At 43.4% G+C, this 16,198-nt stretch overlaps 1 protein-coding gene across 2 annotated transcripts in view; it reads left to right on the top strand.

Moving 5' to 3' along the window:
* Positions 1 to 11,460, top strand: part of ZNF704 (zinc finger protein 704) — a 92,863-nt gene extending 81,403 nt beyond the window's left edge. Inside the window, exons 11-12 of one of the 2 annotated variants that reach the window (XR_006178417.1) lie at positions 1,538 to 1,605; positions 4,539 to 11,460. The gene's annotated coding sequence lies outside the window, so the exon portion shown is untranslated. Of the gene's footprint in view, positions 1 to 1,537 lie in introns of both variants that reach the window. The other variant, XR_006178416.1, reaches the window with a different exon arrangement.
* The last annotated feature ends 4,738 nt before the right edge of the window (positions 11,461 to 16,198 follow it).

Here is a 16,198-nt window from a genome sequence, read left to right as displayed (position 1 = left end):
TGAGGTGTAAGGATGGAAGGATCTGTGTTAGCAGCATAGCTAAATACTGCTGTTGGTGCTGCTTGGAGAAACTGCCCGTGTCAGTGTCCCAGTGGCTATCAGCAGCATAGCTCCCACATCTTTTCTTCAGCTCTCTTGCTTGCACAAAGCTACATCCCATGTCATAGAATCATAGAATGGCCTGGGTTGAAAAGAACCACAATGATCATCCAGTTTCAATGCCTTGCTGTGTGCAAGGTCGCCAACCACCAGACCAGGCTGCCCAGAGCCACATCCAGCCTGGCCTTGAATGCCTCCAGGGATGGGGCATCCACAGCCTCCTTGGGCAACCTGTTCCAGTGTGTCACCACCCTCTGTGTGAAAAACTTCATCTAATATCTAACCTAGACCTCCCTGTCTCAGTTTAAAACCATTCCCCCTTGTCCTATCACTATCCACCCTCATAAACAGCCATTCTCCCTCCTATTTATACACTCCCTTCAAATATTGGAAGGCCACAATGAGGTCTCCCTGGAGCCTTTTTTTCTCCAAGCTGAACAAGCCCAGTTCCCTCAGTCTTTCTTCACAGGAGAGATAAATGATCCCATTTATTCCATCCCTAAACAACAACAAAAAAATCTGGAAAAAGAGGTATTCTAAGAAATGCAGTTTGAAAATGTGATTGTGTTCCACCTGCTTCTCTATGAAACAGCAGCTACTGGACGTTACGAACTCCAGTCATCATCTTCATAACATTTGTTTCCATCCTGATGTGCCTGATTCTCTAGTGCCTTGCACAAGTGTAAGGGGTTACACAAGATGCAAAGTGAACAAAAACTCTTCCACAAAGCAACGTGCAGCTTTGCACTTGCCTGTGATCAATAGCAGTCAAGGCATGAGCTGGACCTACAGGGCCTGTGTGATTCAGCAGGGCAGAAGGCCAGTCCCTCGAGTTGCTTTGCCCACGTCAGTAGCCTGCTGTGATCATTAGCTGTCTGACAGTGCGTGGATTCCTCACACCATTCTGTCACCTGCATCACTCTCTTCGTTCCTTCTCCCCTTCAGCAGGATCACAGGCAGACAGCAGAAGGCAAAGCTTTCCCAGAAAGTTCTTAGAGGACGTGCATTTAAGAGCGGATTCCAGCTCTGTCTTGTCTCAGACTTGGATTTCCTTGCCCCAGAACACTGGTTTTCATTTATCCCCACCCGCAGGACAGGCTGTGGTTTCCTGTCAGTGCTATGGGCTGGAAGCAGCTGGAACCGCCCAGCCCAGGATACAGGGCAGTCAGTCATGGCTGTTAGCGTGGCGATGCAATGTGATTCCTTCCATCCTTCCTCTGTAAATTTGTTGAAAAATCACCTCAGAACACGGACATGAAATGCAAAGATTGCTGGCTGTATGTAGAGATCCAGCAGGTTGCTAGAGAGGCTTGTTCCTGCTGAAATTGAAGTCTTCTGTAGGGGTGTGCTCTCCTTTTCTTAAAAGCATTTGAATCAGGATATGTTTGTGAAGTCTCACCTTTATCTTCTGTTTCCACATTATTGCATCTTCCCTTAGGTGATGGCACCGGAGTTGAGACCTGCACCAAGCAGTGGGTTCAACCTGTGATTGACAGGGGTTAGCAGGTGGGTGGCTGGGGGCTGCTGGAAAGCAGCGATGTAAGATTTTGGGCTACTGTACGCACATGACAGCTTTATGACACCCTTAGCAAAATAATTGGTAGCGCATTAGCAAAAACCCGAGAACAAGGTGTTGCAGTACGCGCCCGTTCTGCTTCTGATGGCACCAAGCAACATTAAATCCTTGTTGCTCCTATTCTTGTTTGTATTAGCAGCAAGAATTCATTTGAAATGTAAGGGAATGATCAATTCATTGACAAGCCACTGTTCTGCTTTTATAATACATCACTCCAAGAATATTTTTCCTTCATTGTTAATGGGAGATACCTAAAATGCCGTGAGATAAATGAATTAAGCAATGCCAATACTACTTCAGCTTCTAAATTACTTTGGACAGTACACAGTATTACACTGTCACAGTAGGGTTTCGAGATGAAATCCAAATTCTTGATGTGCGTCCTTGTAAGACATGGTCTCTGATGTGCTTACGTGTTCATTTTTAACATCTTTGCCAATGGGAAAGGCCATGATTTCTAACTTGCATTTAAATCCAGTCCTGTTCAAAAATTTATGTTTGACCTCAGAGTCTTTATGCTGCCACGTTATACCCTGCGGCCATTCGCATACAGTGTGTAACGTGCAGGTAAACAGAACTTACTGAACTGTTTGTACACAATGCCTTGGGAACGCTAGCAAAAAAAGAGATGGTGAACACAGATTTCCTCAGGGACCACAGGAAGGCTGCAAAGGCAGGATGTAGCTTTATTTGAGTGGTAGATGGGTGAGAATTTGATTATTTCTTTTCTGTATTCTAGGCAGATTTAAAGAGCAATATGTCGCTACTTGAATCATTAAACTTGGAAGAAAGCACTAATTGGTGAACGTGATCTCACTTAACACTATCGCTTATGAAGCTCTAAATACAAAACAGACATTTTAGCTGTTAGAAAAATGTAGGAAATGAGCTTGAACCATAATCTAAATATAGTACAAACCTATACATTTGTATAAATATTTTCAGAACATGCTGTAAATATAAAGGGTTCTTGTTTATATGATTGCTTGATTGAAGCGTACTTTGTTTATAATTGAACTACTTCCTACCAATTTATTTCAACAAGCAAAAAAAAAAAGAACATGCTAACATTAAGCCCACAGGGTTTTTTGCATTGCAATAGGAATGTGAGAAAAAAGAAACGTTGTAACTGTATATTTTACCATATGAAAGCATTTCTGAGATAGGTAAGAGGTGTCTATTATTTGCCATCAAGTGGCAGGGAACTTACCTGAGCACATCAGGAAGAAGTGTGTGAGCTGCATGAAAGTGTTGTGTACAGTGCCACCCACCTGTATTGTGGTGCACACAGCACTCCTGGAGGCACAGGGCTCTGAGGACATCAGGAAATAACGAAGTTCACCTAAAACACGAGGATATTGTGCTTTTAAGACACAAATGATGTTGTCCCTGTGTAATTTTCTAGTGCTAAAGATCATCAGTACTTTTACTGCAATGGAAATTGCAGCCTTATTAGTAAGGTGCAATACTTACGAAGGGCTAAACTGTGGAAACAAGTGGTGTGTGGATACATCACTGCCAAATGTGCACTCTTGTAAAACTAGTTTCTTTAGCACTGGGATGTAAGTACCTCTCTGAAATTATCATGTTGGTATGATTTTATAACCATTGATTGTAAGTTATGAAACAGAATTTGGGATTTCAGAAGAACCAAAAGGAGGAGGGGAAGCTGTAAATGACATAGAATAGTGGTACGTTGTCTTACGTGGCAGAAGTAGCTGTGACACCTTTACAAAGCTGTACACATTTTGGATTACTGAAAAAAAAAAATAATACCCTTGGTTACAAAAATAGTTTAACCTGAATGCAGTTTGGAAATTGCAGTAATGTCAAGAAAATACCTTCTTCTGAGTAAATTTTGCTTCATTTCTTGCCTATTATTATCAGGCTTTATTTGTTCACAATCAGTGCTCTGATTGTGAAGATATTCCCCAACTAGCAATACATGGCTTGAAATCATGTTCATTTGAAAGTACCTTTTGAAATGGAGAGATTCTTCCTTTACTACCCCGTATAATAATGATTTGTGCTGTCTTGAGTAGAGAGTCCATCAAGCAAATAGATTTGTACAAAAAGATTACTTTGTAGTTCTGTTATGGAAAGAATGGGAATGACCAAATGGAAGGGCTGCTCACCTCGTTCCTGGAGAATATCTTCTCTCCATCCGCACTGTGAGGTCCACAGAATACAGGGTGCCCTGTGTGGTGCATCCTGGGCTTTTGCTGTACACTAAAGACATACTGCTGTTTTTCCATTGCTTACTGCTTTTGTCATCTTCTCAGAATCCATCTTTTAGTGAAAGATTGGAACAGTTCCATCTGCTGAACAGGAGGGGTTTGTTCTTTTCTTCTGACTTCCTCCAGTAAGGGGCCAGAGGACAAGCTGAGATAGAGACATCAGCAACAGACTTGAGCCTGGAGGGAAGACATGAAACAAAATTGCTCAGAGAAAGAAAGTAGAAGGAATCTTGTGTGTTGGCTGTTTCTACATATGACTGATGCCTGTGGCTCCAGAATAAGGTCGCACAGAGGAAGCCTTGTAAGCACAATCCTCATTCAGATGCTGAAGCACTTTTTCCTCCCTCGTCATGCAAACAGTTCAGCAGGAATTACTTCTAATTAGTCTGAGGAGGAGAGGAAGAGCAGAAGGTGTTGTTGTAAGGAGGGCACCTTGTGAAGCCTGCATGAACCCCGCCTGTAGCCAGGGTCCCGCACTGCATCTCTCATCCTGCATGAGTCCAAAGCAGTCAGTTACAGATGTCTCTTTTGATTTCATTTACAAGTCTGGTAAGACATCTTGTTGCACAATAAGAGCAAAATGCACTGTAAGGAACTGAGCTTGATGCATTCTGTTTTTTTCTCAGGAGAGCTCTGTGGATAACTTCAGTGACCAGGACTGCTCCTGTGGGTGGCAGCTCTAGAGAAGAGGCAGTGGATTTTCCTCCATGCGATTGTTCCCACTGGCACTGGGACTTACAGACCTGTGTGTCTCCCCTTCTGAGTGCTGGAAATGAGAAATGTGCAATCAGGCTTTGTGAGAGGGGTAGATGTGTACCTAGAGATGTGCTCACTGCTGCTAGGCCTTGGTGGCCTTTCCAGTGATACCAGAGTGACTGTAGGTTGGATGTGTCATTTAGGGGTGGATTTAAGAGCTGCTTAGCACGTGGTGTTCAGTGTGCCATGCATCTCACTACTGCCAGGCGTGGGAAGGAGGTTTCTCAGAGCAGGATCTAAGATGGCTGTCAGCCCATTGTGGCCAGTCACGTAACCTGGGCCACCCAATGGGAAGTCACCCCGTGCTCTGTAGAGAAATTAATGTTCTTCTTTTCAGAGAGTGAAATGGGACTGCCCTGGTTTTGCCTAGCACTGCCATTTCCTGCCTCAGCTGTGGGCTCAGTAGGGGCCTGGACACCAAACCCCTACAGCTGCACTGGCACCTGCTCACTCAGAGCTCCTGCAGTACTATTAAAACAGCATTGATTTTGATATGAAAATGATTTTGTAGGGAAAGAAACAGGAGTTACATCAATAATCCTATATCCCGTGAGCCATAATGTTAAGCGTGGCATGATTTTGCTAAGCAGATACTGGAGGGCTAATGGGACATGAAGAGCAACCTGTGGGGACCTCAGTCCTGCCCTGACCACAGGTACACCCTGGAGCCAAGCTGATGTTATTTGGGTTAAATGGGGAAGTGCTCTCTTTCTCTCTGTAGATCTCTGGGCCACAGAGAAGCAGGATACATTTCTTGTCCTGGTAGTGGAACTTTCCTAAATAGAAAGACCCATCTCTTCTTGCAGATTTTTGGTCTCTGGAGTACAGTGTCAGTAGGACGGTGGTGGGGAGTGCTGGGGCCTGGTGGGGAAGGGTTCATGATGTACTTGGAGAAGGAGAAAATCAATTGCACTATGATTATTTACACTGTGTGAAAAAAAAGCAATTATACTTCCTAGTCATCCGCTATTTATATTTTATATTTTAGAAGTATTTCTAGCTATAAGTCTGTAGAAAAGCAAGAGCCCAGTTAGCCGGTGTTAATGAATACAGAACTTCTCATACATGCTGCTTGCATAAGACAACAGTATCCATGCATCCTTCTGTCTCTTTTCAGTCATGAAAGGGAAGTACCTGCCTGCATATACTGGTTTTCCTTTGAGTCCTATCAAATATTGTTTTAGAGAGTATAAAGTAAATTGAAGTTCCTTTTCTGCTTTATTTTTAGAATCAGAGCATCTTCTCTTACAGTGTAAATTTACTTTTGTGGAGCTCTAATGTGCTCTGCATTGCACTTTATATATTTGTCACTTGTTGGGCCATTTATTTTTGATATACAAAACAATAAAATTTTTGTTACTCTAGTTTTACCTAGAAAATAACCATGAAACTAAGATGTTTTTATAAAAATGCAAGTTCCATAAAATGTAGCAAATGAACTATTTAGATTGGAAATGTTTTTAATGATAGCGCTGAGAAATATTATAGCCTCTGAAATGATTTACTATTTAGGAAATTCAATATATTTATGGATAACATGAGTATCCACTGGAGTATCAGTCAATGGAGTATGAATAAACAGGAGACAAAGCTGGAGCGGTTGGATTTGCTCATATAAAAGACTTGTATTAGTTCAACTGATATGAGCCTGAGATGGCCCTTGGCTCTGCAGGGCTGCACTCATGCCAGTATGACTGACTACCATGAGAAGCCAAGATGCTGTTTCTGCTTGTTTTTCTCTGGCTTTATCCCCTCCAGCTTGGGGAACCAGCGTCCTAAAGACAATCTTCTTGTTCCTAAGTGCACTAATGAAGAACTCGTCTTCCCCAGAATTTTGTTGTCAAGCATGGGACCCTTATACTGTCCACATGTAGGTTAATATGAGTGCCAGTTTCACTGCTTTAAATGGAAACCAATTTCTCTGCCGCTGCACAGGATCTCTTGAAATTTTGTGGAGTATGCTGAAAGAAAAAGACATTTGCACTTTGTCCAAACTGCGTTTGCTCCAAATCACAGCTGGTACTGTGTTCCTGCAGCACCCATCCTGCAGAGCTGAGCAGTGAAGGGGACGAGGGCTGTGATGCCCCCTCCTTCACGTGGTGAAGCACTCTCCCTAGCTGTACACACAGGTTCTCTGTGGAGAGATGGAAATCCCCGTGAAAGCTCCTTGTCAGCCATGCAGCAGAGTCCCTATCCCTCTTCAGAGCCTTCAGGCGCTCTGCTTTCTCATTTCTGCACCCATAGGTGCCAGCAGAAGTGAATGGCTCAACCTCACAGTGTGAAGACAGTCCCAGCTTGAGTTCCGAATGCATCACCTTGCCGTTGTTTCACACAGCCTCACCTTCACCTACAAAAGATAAGCAGGGCCAAGGGACTCTGACGGATGGTGGTTCTTCAGGCAGCGCACACAGCTCTGCTGCCCAGCTGCTTTCTGCATTCTTGGATGCGTTTGAAGGAAAGTTGAAAAGAGAGGAGACTTTTGCAAGTAGCTGATACTGGCAATCTCATTTGATCCTGCCACTCTGAGGCAGTGGCACAGATGTAGGTTCTTCCACTGCTGGCTGCTTGTACATGGCTAAACATCAGCCAGCAGACACTGTTTCTTAAGCTGAAACCCCTCTCAGAACAGGAAAATGCCACCATGAAGACCTTTGTTATCTCCCTCCCTGTCTTCTTGTTGCACTGGCAGCAGGAGAAAAGTGCAGAAATCATAGGAACCTGGCCATAACTCATCCAAATGCCTTTGCACTGCCACAGGCATTAGATGAAAAACTCGGGGCATCCAAAATTTCTCTAGGAATTTTGCTGTTACTTTCTTGGGGAAAAAAAGGATTTAAAGTCTTTGGGTCCACATCTGAGTTGATTTTGCATGCTGAATCAAGAGCACTTCCAACAAGCTTCAGATACGTAGGCAGTTATCCGTAGTACAAGTGATGCTACTCGAACGTTTTGATTATTTTTCTTAAAACATTTGTGAAATTAGCAATGTGCATATTAGCATCTTTAAATCTATGAAGAAAATAACTTTAAATATTTTTTAAAAGCATGTGCTTTCACTTGAAACGTGAAAGAAGACTACTGAAAGAATGTAGTTTGCTAAGCACTGGCTCCTGAGTTTGTTAATGCACTAAACTTGCATTCGACAGAGTAACTTCTTCTAAGTAATAATTTCTTCTCGAATTATTTGAATAATTCAGGAGATGAACAGTTTGTTTCTGGTCGCTGGGTTTTAGAAAGAAGAAATCTCGTCCTGCTGCACTTTTAAAATTCAGTATTTGTATGGAAAAAAAATCTTGTTGCTTTTCCATTTCCAACTGAATGATCAGCTCAAATAAGGATCTAAATCATCTCGTAACTTTTTTCTAAAGTAAAAACTAAGAACATGAAAAACCGTGAATGTGAGGAATGGTGCACAAAGTCATTAACTATGTTCAGAATTCTGACTGGTGAAAGTCTTTGTTAAAATTATGTTGTGTTGCACATCACCCTGATACAGGGAGAAAACAATTTTTCTTCTGAAAGAAAGAAAGAAGAGGGAAAAGGACAAATGGAAAACAAGATTAAATGACATCAGTTAAACCCGGGTTTCCTGCTTGTTTTTAGGTCAATCCCTTCCATTCTATCACTGTTGTGGGATGCTCAGGACAACAGACATTCCTCAAGGGAAGCAGCTCGGCTCCAAAGTGGGAAATCAAAGCTGTGAGCAAATTTGTAGAGTTTTCAAAATATTAGCTATTGCCAAAAAAAGCATCAAAGCACTACTTGCTACTGAACGGGAATTTCGGTGTTTCAAAGGAATCACTTTTTAATCCAGATCATTGCTGTATTTACAAACAGATTTCTGTCGGTCTACTTGCTTGTCTCTTAGGGCTATGTATGTCCACACCTCAGAGCAGGGCACAACTAATACTCAGATGGCCACAACCGAACTGGAATCTCTTGCAATTCCCAGTTACGTTACACATTTTTTGAAGAAACAGCAATCTTTGACTGAAAAACTACTGAAAACCATCTCAAAATAAGGCAACGAGAAAAAGAAACAGCTTTATTTGGGAAACACCACTGAGTTCCCATCAATCCACAAGATGCGTGCTTAGTTGCCCTCCTGTAGCTTTGTGAGATCGCATTTCTGTTGAAGGCAGGCGGTGATTAAACTACATAGCAAAGAGACTTCCTTTGATCTATGTAAATGAATGTATATGTATAAACTATGCATTTTCATCCAGCTGCAAACTGTATCTCTAAGCAGTTAAATCTAGCCTTTTCCTCAATGTTAGCAACTCCCAAACTCCAGGAAAAGAAGGTGCTCCTCATCTTTTTTAGCATATAATTCTCTCCTGTCTTGCTTCTGTGCTTTACAAAGGCAAGATGTGTGAGGGGAGAGCTGTGAGGCCCAAGGAGCACCAAGCAGGGCCATGGCTGAAGCTGGAACCTGTGACCGAGACCAGGCTGGGCCCAGCATGGTTGAGCAGAGGGCTGTGGCTGCTGCTCCAGCTCCAGCACGTCTTCCACAGTTGGGCAGCAGAGCGGGATCAGCAGCTGCTGCCTCACACAGGGTCAGTGGGAGTCTGCAGCAGTGCTGGAAGAAGCTATGCCTAGGAGGAGGCCACTGCAGACTGGGTTTACAGCCCTCGCTGTCCCCCTGTGAGAGCTTTTCTGGCCACCACAGCCCCAGGTCTGTCCTTACCTCTCCATGTCACACAGCACCCAGGAGCCTCCTCTGACTGCAGGTGTATGGCAGCGCTTGCAGTGGGCAGTTCTTCACTGTGAGCACTGCTGTGGCTTCAGGAGAGGAAGGGTCAGGCCCTGGTCTGAGCGTATCCCTGCTAGAAGGAATTAGGAGAAGTTGAAAACGGAGTCTTGTTCCTAATAAAATGAAGGAAAAAGGTGCTGCATGCAATGTTATTACTTCCATTTCAGGTTGTTGCTGTAATATTCATCAGCCCGGTCTGGTCAGTGAATTAAGTGTGTTTCTTATGGCTTATCTTGCAGGAAGAAAGACCAAAAAAAAAAAATAAAATAAAATAAAATAAAAAATAAAATAAAATCCTTCTCTCATATGCAACCTATTCAAGTATTTGATACTAGTATGGCAGCAGTGGTATTTTTATCTATCCAGAGATGTGCATTCATTTAGGTTATGCTCGACTGAGAAATATTTTTGCAGTATGTATTTGTATTTGATGGGCTGCGGCCCTTCATTTTATATTCTTTACAAGAATTAGCACGGAAATGATGCTTCCCCATTTACTGAGCTACCTGACCATCCCAGCTGTCTGCATACAAAGTATTTCCAGAACTTTGGAGGATTTGGGATTTTGGTTTGGTTTAAACACTGTCCTTCTTTAAAAAACAAAACAAAACAAAACAAAAAAATTAAAAAAATAAAAATAAAAAAAAAAAAGCAGTGCTCAATAGAAAAGCATATTCCTTACCAGGGCTCCTGCAACGTGATGCAGAGAACCCAGTGACACGATGCAAATGCTTGAGGCCAGGTCTCCGCAGGTTCTCAGCAGCCACAGCTCCCATGGCTGCAGCACGTCCACCAGCAGAGGAGCTGCCCCCAGGAGGGGCACGTGGAGCTGCGGGGTGCTCAGCGTGCTGCGGGGCTCTCTGGAGCTGGCACATCCTCCTGCCAGGACGTGGCCTGTAACAGCAACAGAAGGACACCACTGCATCTCTCTGCAACCCGGGATGTCCTGCGGGTGTGCTGCGGCTCCGGCTGCAGTCCCTCAGCTCAGAACTCTGAGCGCAGCGCTCGGGCTTTGGCATCACTTACGATCACAAAGGTAACTTTTTAAATGAGAAAGAGCTTCCAACTCTGGCACTAATGGAAATACTGAATACTTTTAACATATATATATATATATATATATATATATATGTATATGGAAAGTATTTGAAAAGAAAAAAAAAGTATGGTTTTTTTTTTATACAACTTTTAGCCAAATAGAAGCATTCTGATTATTACTTCTGTGGACAGCTGTCCACCTGTAAATAAGTTCCTATGTTCAGGTACCTGAACTTGGAGAAAAAAAAAATAATAAAGACTGTTCACTGGCTATGCGCTTTGCTAGCTCTTGCTTCCTTTGTACATAAGAGGTAACTGTTTAAATGTTGGGTGGGGTTTTTTTTAATTTAACTGCTGTTCCTCTAAAGAAAGAAGAAGAAAAAAAATCTTTTGACTTTGTTTTCTCTTTTCTGAGTCAATACAAAGATTTTGTAACTTTTTACTGCAGAAATGGATAAATCCGTGGTGCTATGTGAATCTGAGAGTCAAACTGGCCATAGCAGACACACAAGTTAGGATGCACTTTTCCTGTGGCACACGATGTATTTTCTCAGAATGGACTTTCAAAGGACCATCAGATGTTTACATTTCTTCTTGTTGCCCCAAATCGTTTTGGATATAGAAATAACCTTCAAAAATAGAGAAAGACGCGATGCGTTACCGATGTGATGAATCCTTACACCTAGGTATCTACAACAGTTTGTACAAATACCATTTTAGAGATAGTTGAAATATTGGGCTTTCATACTTTGTAATGCTTGGATGTGACAATAAATATGCTGTTGCTATCTATCTAGTCTAACCTCATTGTAGGCCTGTAATTTCCTGTTTATGGTTATGTCATGAATTGCACTGGCTTGACTTCAGCCAAATACTGACTGTTCAGCTGAAATATTCCGACTGTTATGATGTCCACAAAACATTAATTAAATGCACTTGTAACCGACTACTGAGGAGTATGTCAAGTTATTCATGTAATAAAACCCATATGTACGACTTTTGCAACTTGTTTATGCGACTTCAGTTCTTTTACAGCCACAAACACCAGCAGATCGACCAAGGGCCAATTTAAGTCCATGGCAGCCTTCACGTGGACTTCATTACAAACAGGACTGTCTCCCCTCCCTTCGATTAGAAGGTAGATAATACACCAGAGCATGATCTGAGACATACAAGATAGGAACAGGGACTTCAAATTTTACACTTGGGCCCACTGATTGTTAAGTTCAGCCTTCAGCAGGTTTACTCCAATTACTCCTTGCCACTTCTGGGCTTATGCTACAGAACTGGTCCTCCTGATGTACATTACATTACAAGCACTTTTTCCTGCCCTGCCCTTGCCTAGCAGTGGGGGCACATCCCTGTGTACACCAAGAAACATTCCTGACAGCCTAAGCTTCAGGATAAGCCTTCTTCCTCATGGCAAACCTAACGAAGCTAACAGCTTCCAACTTGCAAGTTGGAGACCATCCCCCAAAAAAGGTAAAAATTTACACTGTTTCTGTCCAAACTCTCAACTTTCCTACTAGCTTTGTTAGGTCATATTTAAATTTTCCTAATGCATTCCTACCCTCTTCTGCAAAGCCAACTGCAATATAAATAGCAGAGCTATTAAATTTAATGAGTGGTTTAATCACTCTTCGGTTCATATTTTTCTCCCTTCGGGCAACACCTCACCGCACACACGGAGAAGCCATCGTCCATCTCTAGTAAGGAAGATCTCTGAGCTCACCTGTTCTCCAAGGCAGTGAGAACAGCTCAGTGAAGTGCCTCCATCCTGCTGCCCACCGCTGCCAGTCGGGTTAGTCTGAACGGCCCCTCCTGAGCTGCTGGGAGAGCTGCTCCTTGGGAGCTTCTGCTGGAGCAGTCCATCAGCTTCGGAGATGCCTCCTGCCAAGCAGGTACCCAGAGCTGTCCAACCTGCACCATGGGAGACCCGTGACTTAGTGATTCCACAGCCAGCTCCTCTAGAAATAAAAAGGATTCTGAAGTCATAATTAGCAAGGAAGCGTTTAGTGCTATTTCAGATTAAATCCCACTAATTAAATGCCACTCTAAGAGATAATAATCTCTGCTGCCATTGATGTTTCTCAAGACAGGCACGCTGACCAGCACAGCTAGCTTCATGTAAATGACATGCTTTGTAATTCTGTACAAAGCAGAAGAATTAAAGAAAAGTTATTTCAGTTTAGTGCAAGCTTGAATCCCTTCACTCCCCACAGGCTGTGGCCCTTTTTGAGCTAATTCCAGACAGCTTTAATAAATAAGTGACTACCTCACCTGCATTTGGTTTAGAAATATTTCATATCTTCACATACTTTAGAAAATGTTGAGCCAGAACAATCCTCTCTCCGCACGCATTAATAACTTTCTCTGAATTCATTTCTTTTATCTAAAATAATTCCCTAAATTCAAATTTGGGTTTCAAATACTCTTGGCTGCAGGAAAACGGGTTTTCTTGAAATATTCTGTGCATTTTATATTTCAAATACTGTCATCATCTTTTTCTACACCAGTGCCTTTGAGACCTGTTCTCCAAATGTAGTGTTACAGAATCATTATGTTATGGTCTTGCTTCTTGTGTGAGATCCCAGTAGGAACTTGTTGCATTGAAAAAAACATTTCAGCAGTGAAAGTGCTGCTTCAGGAATAGTAGTATTTGGTTCCCCTTAAATGAAGGCATTATTTTCTATTTTACGTGCTTAAGCTGTCAGCTTTTCTCTTCTCCTCCCTCCCACTCTCTTACGGTGCCAAGAAAAATATTTCAGTTATAAATTTGGCCTTATTAGTTTGAAGTCTGAGCTGTGAGAGATCGTGTTTTTGCAGTAGAAAACTTCTTACACTAAGCTATAGGCCTTTACTAAACTCTCTTACAAAATGGCTGCAGGGGTTGTTTTTCACCAAGAGCTGTTGAGGCAGAGCCTAGTACAGGGTTGAGTGAGAATGCCAAGTATTTTGTTTTTCAGAACGTTCTGACCAGGTGGGTAGATATCAGTAGTAGCTGAGGCAGATAGGTAGGGTAGGGAGAGCCTCGTATACCTTGTCTTCCTGTCCTCCTTGATGAATAGGGAACCACAGGTGAGCTTATTGTCCTCCTGTTCCCCTTTGAAAAATGAAAAACAGGTGGGTGATAGACCTTATATGGAAGCATACCTTAGCAACTACTTCGGGTAGGTTGTGAGCTTGCAATGCTCGGCCAAGGAGTGCCAGAAGAGATGTGACACACGTTGGAGAGAGGATACATAACAGAATGGACTTCGCTGACACGGTGTGCAATTCCACCCTCGCCACAAGGGTGCGTGCATCCATTACTGCAATAACGAATAAACTTTGCTGCTCCACAAAGATCACTGCCTGACTGGAAATTGCTGATCTTTCAGCGTTTCTCACATAAACTACACTTATTCTTTTAGCTAATAGAAGTAAATACTACATTCAGTGTTTTGTTCTAAATTTAGCTTTGGAATGGAGAAAGAAAGAATCTGCACTTTCTTGTCTTACAACTTCCAGATGTTACCACCATGAACAGTTAAAGCTATTTTTTTTCTCCCTCACAATCACTGGGGAAGGAGTTTTCAAACACATCAGTTTTAAGGCAAGGCAAATGTCTGAGCTTTGCCCTGTAGCCACCCACTCTGAAGCAAGACTTATTTATTTGTGAAGCTGTCAAACAAAAGGACACCAATCAATCAAACAAATAAAGAACAACAGGAAAGCCAACCTTACGGACAGGGCAGGGAAAAAGGTAGGATGAATCACTACCAAGGTTTGAGTTGAACTACCAAGCTTGTTATTAATGAAGCTGTAGCATAGCTTGAGGTGTCTAAATCTGACTGCAAGTCACTGATCCACCAAACTGAACTTGGTTTAGAAACCAATTTCCCCAAATTCCTTTCAGAAATGAAAACATGTAGAAAAAGGAAAAATAACTACAAACCAATCCTTTTTATCAGAGATGAGATTAAAGATAAGAGCAGGCCAAGGCTGCTGCTGAACGCCGCCGAATGCCTGCCAGTCTCACCGCCGTAGGTGGGAACCGCACGTTCCGCGCCCGTCAGAACTTGAGGCCCGATCACCGCAGCTGCAAACTTGTATAGTGCTGACCTCCTGTGGCCTGCAGTGAAGCTGCAGCTGGCAAAAGGCAGCGGCACGCCGAGCCTGGTGGGATAGCGGCTGGTGGGGAGCCCTGAGAGTGCGGGGAGCACAGCCCCGAGAGCCTCCCCCGGCCCTTTTCATTTTCGTGTTTAACTCCTCAGAATGCAAAATCCTAATGGGAATTATAGAGTGGTTAAGTTTGGAAAAGATCTCTAGGATCATCTAGTCCAACCGTCAACCCATCCCCACCACATCATTAAAACATATCCCTCGGTGCCTCGTATCCACATTGCTTGTACATCTCCAGGAATGATGACTCCACCACCCCCCTGGATAGCCCCTTTCAGTGCATTACCACTCTTTCTGTGAATAATTTTTTCTTAATATCCAACCCAACCTCCCATAGTGCAACTTAAAGCCACTATCCCTCATCCTATCACTGTGACCTGGGAGAAGAGGCCAACTCCCACCCTCTTTCAAGGAACTGTAGAGAGCACTAGAGGCTTCCCTGAGCCTCCTGTTCTTCAGGCTGAACAACCCCAGTTCCCTCAGCTGGCCCAATAAGCCTTGTACTCCAGACCCTTCACAGCTTCATTGCCTTTCTCTGGACACACTCCAGGGCCCCAGTGTCTTTTTTGTAGTGAGGGGCCCAAAACTGAACACAGTACTTGAGGTGCAGCCTCCCCACTGTCGATCACCTCCCTGGTTCTGCTAGCTGTGCTATTACTGATTCAAGCCAGGATGCCGTTGGACTTTCGTGTCCATCTGGGCACACTAACTGGCTCAGCATCTCACACATTATTAAACACGACCAGTCTACCAGGCAGTTCTTAAACTTGGGGAAGGATTTGGCAAAATTCCCCACAAAAAAAAAAACAGCAGCAACTGCAGCAGCAGCAGCAATCTCCTCCCAGATTATTGCAGTCAGAGACATACCTGTGTCTTTTTGTCACTAGTACTGAGCTACCTTGTTCTGTGCAAGGCAAAAGAGAGTCCCTCTCTCTGTGATTAAGTGCACCTGACTGACTGATAGGTGAATGTGCACACCTCATGCCTTGATGCTCCTCTCATTGCCCCATTTCCCCCACTTGCTGTAACCCAACCATCACAGTGAGCCATGTACACAGAGCATCTTCACTACTCTGCCTCCAACCATTCACCCGTATCACCCAAAACATTTCACCCACCTTACTTAGACTCCAGAGGACCAGAAAGTTGGTCAACAAGTGAAATCCCAACTATTGTTATTGAAGTCCCTCAGTAGTGAGCCCATTTCAGGTCACAGTGCAGCTGCTACAAGCTTCACCAGGAGTGAGCTGTCAAAGCCCCAGAGCCATGAGGAGCAGAACAGGATTCACTGCAGTCTTAACCCAGCCCTAACCTCTGTTGCAGCAGGCACAATGTCATGTTGGGACTCTGACTTGCTCCTCTATCCCTGCCTCCTGCCCTATCAATGCACCTGGCTCTGCCCCACAGCTGGTACAGGACCTCCCCTACCCACGAAGCAACAAGACTCTCACCAACATTACCCATACAAGCAATGGTGTTTGGAATCCCACTACACAAGCCAAATTCCCTCCTGCAGCCTTGCTTTTATTGGAGTCAGGGAGAGCGCTGCCTACACGGCCATCCTTCCAGAGCACC

The sequence above is a fragment of the Lagopus leucura genome, unplaced genomic scaffold (genome assembly GCF_019238085.1).
Source record: "Lagopus leucura isolate 7727_CA_CO unplaced genomic scaffold, USGS_WTPT01 Super-Scaffold_100002, whole genome shotgun sequence".
Lineage (NCBI taxonomy): Eukaryota > Metazoa > Chordata > Aves > Galliformes > Phasianidae > Lagopus > Lagopus leucura.
Note: the sequence above shows the minus strand (reverse complement) of the source record. Positions and strands in the feature narration are given on the sequence as shown.